We start from the raw sequence: 7,896 nt of genomic DNA, 5'->3' as shown, positions 1-7,896 counted from the left end.
AATGTTGCCATTGAACAGTTACAGACTAGCCTGTCTTTTAACGGTAAAACTAATTTTTTGGTTGGGGTTTACCTTTTAAGACGTACAAGTTGTGAGGGCCGTAGTCTTTTCACGACCCCAACATTTTTATTTGTATTATTGTATGTTTATTTCCTTTTCTATCTTGTTAATGTTTTTGGACTTCTAATAGTTTTGTGTGCTTTTCCTCTGAATGTAATGATTAATTTTCATGGTAGCGTATCTGTGGCAAGACGGTTACGATAGCCATAGTCTATGTTTTTTTACGACGTCAGCGATTTTTGTGTTCCTCATCTAAAATATACAACACTAAGCTACGCCTGGACCTGATGCTGGTGTGCAGATAATCATGATTATTCGCAGAAGATGGTCTCAAACATACTCAGAGGGGGTATTACACAATCATTAGGTAAATCGGCCTGTTGGTGCTTGTATCCTGTTGTACATGTCAATTCAGATTCCAAACTTTTGTCATCGGCTGGTCTGTTTCCATAATCTCTAAGAAAGTAAGCATCAGACTATCAAAGAGGACACTTCAGATCTCAGTGCAAGACAACCAAAACAATGAAAACTGCAGGACAAGGGAGAGAGTTACAAAAAGATAGGACAACAGAGTACAACACAAATCTCACAGACCACACACACAGACACACACAGACACACACACACACACACACACACACACACACACACACACACACACACACACACACACACACACACACTCCATCCTCTCTGTCTCTGACCTTAATTAGATGTGTATGCTTCTAACTCTGCTGAACAATAGGCTGTTGTGAAGGTTTGTGTTGGAGACTGGTGTGCCAACAGCCCCTGGACACAGCTGTGGGGTAACAGAAACCCTTATCTATCTCTGTGTCAGTGTGGAGAATTGCAGAGCAGATCAAATAAGAGGAAGACAGAAAGAAAGAGAGGGAGAAAAAGAGACAAAGGAAGAGAGAGAGGGAGGTCCATCACCACAGAAATAACTGTTGTTTTTTTTTCCTTCAGGGATATAATAGCAAAACCTGCTGATACTGACCTTTGGCCTAACCCTAGTGGGGGATATATGCTGCTGAGGCAACATCCTAATATAACTATATAAATGGATCTCTGTTTAGGTCTCTGTTCAGATCTCTGTTCACATTTCTGTTCAGGTCTCGGTTCACATCTCTGATCACATCTCTGTTCACATCTCTGGTCAGATCTCTGCACTATAGGTCCTGCAGAAGATGGTCCTCATGGAATTCTTCTGGGAGATGGAGCTTAACTTACAGTATACAGTATCCTACACTGTAAGTATAACTATAGAAGTATAACTATAGAAGTTTAACTCTAGTGTCCAGATTTTCTCTGGTTCCCACCGGCCTCTTCCTCACCCATAGTGCTTAATGGCTTTTGGTTCAGACACACACACACACACACACACACACACACACACACACACACACACACACACACATGCACACTCCCACATGCATGCACACATCCACATGTGTGCACACACACATGGTCCTACGCTGTGTTGTTGTTAGAAATCTGCCACGCCTAACCATGCTCTGCCAAACCATGGCACATGACCTCATTTCCCTTCCCTGGCTACAGTGGTTTAGTATTGGCCCCTGGTTGCTGTGACAGCTCATTCTCCAATCAGAGGCCACAGGGTCTGGTGGATGGGATGCCTGTGGTCACTCTTTTCCTCTTCCACCCATCTGCAACTTTTCCTCTCTCAAAGCTCTTCTGTAAGCATCTGAAATGGTTTCTTAACCCTGATATGTTAAATGTTAGGGATGAGTTGTGAGTTGTTTTGCATCTATTTAGGGGCCTTGATTGCTCAGACGTTGGCTGGGAGACTGCAGCATGTCTTGTGGCATGTGTGAGTGGTGTAATTCTTCATGAGCAAGCTTTTATGATCTAAGAGCTGGCCTTAATTCACCTAAATGTGTTTTTTTTTTCTATTATAGTGATGCATTTATAAGTAGTGGATATACAAACATTTAGAAATGCTTTATATATATATATATATATATATATATATATATATATATATATATATATATATATATATATATATATATATATATATATATAAACATACACATTTCAGTTTATCAAAGCTTAGGGTTATGGTTAGGGTAACCCCATGCAGAGTCCTGAGTGCTGGGGAAACATCTGGCTTATTGAACTGATATTATATCTGGGTTTGTGCAGGAGTTTTGGCGTGTGTGGCCAGTGTGTGTCCCAGTACAGAGAATAACTTGTAACCCGTGCGGCCCGAGTGCCAAAGGGCGACGGGCAGGACACACAGGCTCCAGCGATGTGGACGAACATTTATTAATATATAAAGACACCGGCACTCATATGTATTACAAACAATGAACATGAACGCAACACGGGTAACATTAAACAAACATGATAAACACAAATAAATGTAACAATGACGAGAAGAACATTTAACTTTAACATTAACACTAACACGCTACCTCAACAATGACTGACAACACTGCACACAATGACAAGAGTTTAAATACACAAAGACTAACACAATACAGGTATGTGCAGGAGTGGTTACGGACAAGATCCTCACACTGCACATGGCAGGCCAAACCACGTGACTCGCGGAGGCGAGTGTTCCATGACATAACTATGTCAGAGTTGACCCATTGGCTGCAGGTGTAACTGTGTTAGAGCTGACCCACTGGCTGCAGGTGTAACTGTGTTAGAGCTGACCCATTGGCTGCAGGTGTAACTGTGTTACAGCTGACCCACTGGCTGCAGGTGTAACTGTGTTACAGCTGACCCACTGGCTGCAGGTGTAACTGTGTTAGAGCTGACCCATTGGCTGCAGGAGTGCATGTCAGATTGCTGCTGTGGGATATGGCTTTGAAACCAAAACCAGAGACAGTAAGTCAGCTCATATGGCCTGGATGAGCAGCACTGCTCACTAAACTGACATGGTCTGTATGTTGAGTAATTCTGTGTAGTGCACATGTGTAACAGCCCAAGTGCCACAGGGCAAGGAGCAGGATGCACAGACTCCCTCAGCGGTGATAGACGTTTATTAACATACAACGCAGACAATGGCACGCACATATAACATAAATAGTAAACACGAACACAGCTACGACTAACACGAACACAATGAACATTATGAACATGAACGTGAACATGAACCTGAACAATGACCAACAACAATGTACACACCAACAAGTGTTTAAATACATAAAAACATAACAAGACTAAACCAGATGCAGGTGTGTGCTGACAAGTGGGTGTGGTTACAAACAGGATGAGTCAAACAATCAATGAGAAAATCCCACTGCAAGCGATGGGCCGGACCACGTGATCAGCAGGAAGGGGAGCGTTCCGTGACAACATGGAAAGGAGTTAATGGGGTCGGTTCTGAGGCCTTGACTCCGCCGCTCCAGAATTTTGCCATGGAACAAAGCTGTTAATAAGCCATGCCCCTCCACACCACAGCATCTGGTCCCCTCCAGTCACCATGGTTACAATAAAAAATAAAACGTAACAGTTTGGGACTCCTGATATCTTATTTCACTAATTCGCTTTAATCTGAGACTCCCGTAGCTCATCTGCTAGAGCAGGTTGAGCATCAAGGTCATGATTCTGACTCCCAGAGAACACGTACCCTCATACATTAAGTCAGTCTGAATAAGTGAGTCTGCCAGAGTCTGTGAATATTTTCTTGGCCTTCTGCTAGCACTATGTATGCATCATTCTGGTAAAGAGGATAACAGAAACGAAAGGTGGATGCAGCAAACAGACACACTGGAGAGAGACTGAAAGAGAGCACTGTATACAAACACTAATTCATGATAGTAGCTTTTAACAAAACTTTAAAAAATACATGAATTGAATTAATTCATTCTTATATATAAACGCTTTACTCTTAAAAACTTGAAAGGTCTACCTGGCCTACCTTTTAGGGCATGCAAAGCAAGACTGTTCCTGCAACTGCTCCTGTATCTGATTTTTCCAAAGCACTGGAAAATCTTAAAGGGCATAAATGAATTGATCAGACGTCAGAGCTGTGGCCATATGTGCACTTATTGGAATGTGAAAGATGAGCCCAGCAGTCTGTTTTCTGGAACCCTACATGGGGTGACTGCACTCCGGAACCTCAGATGGGTGATTGCATTCCGGAGCACCACACAGCGACAGCATTCCAGAATCCCAAAAGGGGTGATTTTGCTCCTGAGGTCCACACATGGGTGGCTGTACTCTTGAAACCCCAGACTGGTAACTGCATATGGTGCTGACTACACTGCAGAACCCCACACATGGCAGTGACTGCACTCTGGAACCCCACACGGATAGTGACCACACTCTGCAACCGCACACGGTAGTGACCGTGCTCTGGAGCCCCACACGACTTCATTCCTGTACCCCACACAGACTGCACTTTGTATCTCCTGCTGTGGTGAGCTGCACTTTGTGTCTCACTGCTGCTCTAGCTGGAAGTGGGTTGTGGCTTTGGGTCTTTGTCCTGCCATTACTGTGTCTCTGTGTGTTTTCTGTTGTGTACTGTGTCTCGTGTACGGTAAACGCCTTCCGCTGGTCAGCCGCAGGAGCCCTGGAGACAGATGCAGTATGTGAGGTGTGCCTCGCATGTACTCTGGGAGAGTCTGAGAGATAGAGAGAGGATGTGTTCCCTTTGTTAGAGCCAGTGTGAGTTAGCAAGAGTGCGTGTGGGGGATAGATCATTCACCTGTGCTGAATGATAATGTGCTCACTTTTGCTAAAGAAGGAATTTAGAAGAAATCTGGTAGACATCTGGAATGGAAACATTAGGCTTATTTGGGCTTGATTTTCTCAAAGGAACTAAAAATGTGTAAGGATATTTTGTTCCCCTAAAATAAGTATACACACACACACACACACACACACACACACACACACACACACACACACACCTGTTTTGGCATTGTTCCTCTGCGAGGGTTTGGGTTAGACTCTGATGAAGTTAGACTCTATTTGAGTTAGACTCTATTTGAGTTAGATTCTGCTGTAATTGCTTCACATAGGTTGCACACTGCAGGACACTGCAGGTGTCAGAAATACTACTGGGAATACTGGAAATACTGTTTTAGATATAGACAAAGGGTGGTTCAGATAAGGGGTAGTTTAAATGAGGGGTAGTTTAAGTGAGGGGTAGTTTAGGAGAGGGGTAGTTTAAGTGAGGGGTGGTTTAGGAGAGGGGTAGTTTAAGTGAGGGGTAGTTTAGGAGAGGGGTGGTGATTCAGAAAAGAGGGGTTTAGGTGAGAGCTGGTTTACCCTGTGTACTAGGAAACTGTCAGGATAAAGTCTGTTTAATGTCTGGTACAACTTAATTGGACATTTACATTGTCACATACAGGGGACTGTCTGGAAAAGACCAGTCTAGCCGACTGGTGCGTGTCTAGCAGACTCCTGACCCCCAGAAACGCATGCCGACCAGTTCATCATAGCTAACCCACAACCCTCATAGTTAACCCATAACCCTTATAGCTTTTCTCATGCCACATCTACAAGCTTCTTGAGCAACCTTGAGTGTGAGAAAGGTGGTACATAAATGTAAAGGATGATGATGATGATGATGATGATGATGATGATGATGATGATGATGACCACAGACAGGAAACACCTATAGGCTCCTTTAGTGACCTTCTGAACTCTTAATAATGGTCTCTCCTTCTCTGTCTCTCTCGCTTACATAATTACACACACAGGAGCAGACACACACACACACACACACACAAATTATAATTAGACATGTTCAGATATGTGTATATATAACTCCTTATCTAAACCCAGACCAACATATCGCTAACAACAGCCCAACACAAGCAGTCGTGGTTTCTTCATAAAGTATTGTCTTCAAGCATAATGGGTGGCTTTGATTTCCTCTTTCAGGCATGCATTATGATCATTTTCATATTTGCATCAACATCCAATCCCTCAACACGGACATATAATCGCTGGCCGGGAGTCCGGCGGATCCCTGCATAATGTGGTTATGAGAAAAGAACGCCGTTTAGCTTCGGACTCCGTTTGAGATTGAGAAAGTGCTGATGGTTGGAATCAATGTCCTCATGGCCAAATTACTCCTTCACAGGTCTAAGGTTTCGGCTAAATGGCCAAACCTGAAAACACTGATACAAATTATATTAGCCTAAAGCCCCCATCATATAGAGCAAGTTATACTTAATGCTATTTGCTCTATTTATTGATGAACCAGGGGAGGCAGAAAGGCTGCACTGTGTGTGTGTGTGTGTGTGTGTGTGTGTGTGTGTGTGTGTGTGTGTGCGTGTGTGTGCGCGTGTGTGTGTGTGTATGTCTGTGAGCATGTGCGCTGATGTGCACCATATGTGTTTGCTACCCTTTGAACAGATGAATGTGAAGTATTAGTGATATAGCATACTGATAATATAGTTATGATGTAAGAGTGGGAGAGCATTCATTACTTATCATGACAACCTTCACTTCCTCACACAGACAGCAATAGGTTCAGCTAACTGATGTAACTGTAACTAAGGTAACCAAGGTAACTGTAATTGAGGTAACCAAGGTAACTGTAACTGAGGCAATGGAATTGCATGAACAGTTTGAATGTTTTATCTGCCATCATGATTTAGTTCTGCATATGGACAATGGGACATCAGAACCACTCTTCAGCCATGGTAATCTGTTCAGTTCAGTTTTATGTAACAGAAAATGTAACAAAGCATCTTTACAGAAATCAACATCCTCTAGCTGACCCTGGATGACCAAAGAAGGAAGTGACAATGGCAGGAAGAAACTGTCTGAGATAACAGAGGGAAGAAACCATGAAGGGAGCCCTTCATCTGGACTGAAACTGGATCAGCCATAGAGGAAAGTTACAACAGCAGCAATTTTCACGTTTTATTTGCATTAACCGTGTAAGATGCAGACATGTAAGAAACAGAGTACTGGTGATGTACTGAAAAAAAGAATAACTTACTCAGTACTTTAAAGGGTTCTGAAACTTCCTTACTTAATTTAAATGATTTTGCTATGTGATTAAATCCTTCAGTATGCCTTTACCTGAATTTCCATTGATTGTGATTGGTGGTTATTCACTGTTATTGACTAACCCTGTTCTGTTAGGCTTTGGCCAGATGTAAGAGGAAATGTCTGTTAAAATATACATTAGAAACATTTTACCTATGATTACTGGAATAGAGAATGCTTTACATTACTTAGCTACCTAATAATCAGTACCAAAGGCATTTAGATTTGGCTGGGTAGTATGTGTGTGATGTGCTCAGTGTCCACTGAAATAACCTGGTCTGGCTGATAGAGGGAGTACAGCTATAGATCTGTGGCCAGTGTGGGTACGCTGAACACCACCTGACCAGGCCGCACTATAAACAACAGACACGGCAACACGCATGCTGTCACCTAACCCTAACTGAAACACAGACAGATAGACAGAGAAAGAGATACACACAGAGACAGGCAGCAGAGTATAATGATTTTATCACTGTAAATATTAATAATTGTATTAATAGCTTTGCTAACAATTGTTAATTTTTATGCTAATACGACTATTAGAATTAGAATTTGATAGTGCACAAATGCACATTAGGTGTGCAGTTTCATATCCTTATGCACATTAATGCCAATACGTGTAATGGTGAATGAACGGATTGAAGATCCGGACTATGGACTGAAACAGAGCTCTGTTACTGTTCATCCATTTACTCCCATTGCTTTTTGGTACTAACTACCACTTTAAATGCAGCCTTCAGTATATCCAGTGTTCAGTGTTCACATTCACATTCATCAGTCCAGTCATTCGTATGGTTTTGACCGCATAGCTTCCTTGTGGCTCTGTTCCCACCTCAGTGTTAAGGCTGA

General features: G+C 42.5%; 1 long non-coding RNA gene across 1 annotated transcript in view; it reads left to right on the top strand.

The window, feature by feature from the left end:
* LOC113589517 overlaps nucleotides 1-7,495 on the top strand; it is an 8,349-nt gene extending 854 nt beyond the window's left edge. Inside the window, exons 2-3 of the long non-coding RNA XR_003411992.2 lie at nucleotides 1,221-1,310; nucleotides 6,752-7,495. This is a non-coding gene — a long non-coding RNA (uncharacterized LOC113589517). The remainder of the gene's footprint in view (nucleotides 1-1,220; nucleotides 1,311-6,751) is intronic.
* Nucleotides 7,496-7,896: the final 401 nt, after the last annotated feature.

This window comes from Electrophorus electricus, chromosome 11, assembly GCF_013358815.1.
Source record: "Electrophorus electricus isolate fEleEle1 chromosome 11, fEleEle1.pri, whole genome shotgun sequence".
In the NCBI taxonomy this organism is placed as follows: Eukaryota; Metazoa; Chordata; class Actinopteri; order Gymnotiformes; family Gymnotidae; genus Electrophorus; species Electrophorus electricus.
This window is presented reverse-complemented; position numbering and strand designations above follow the sequence as displayed.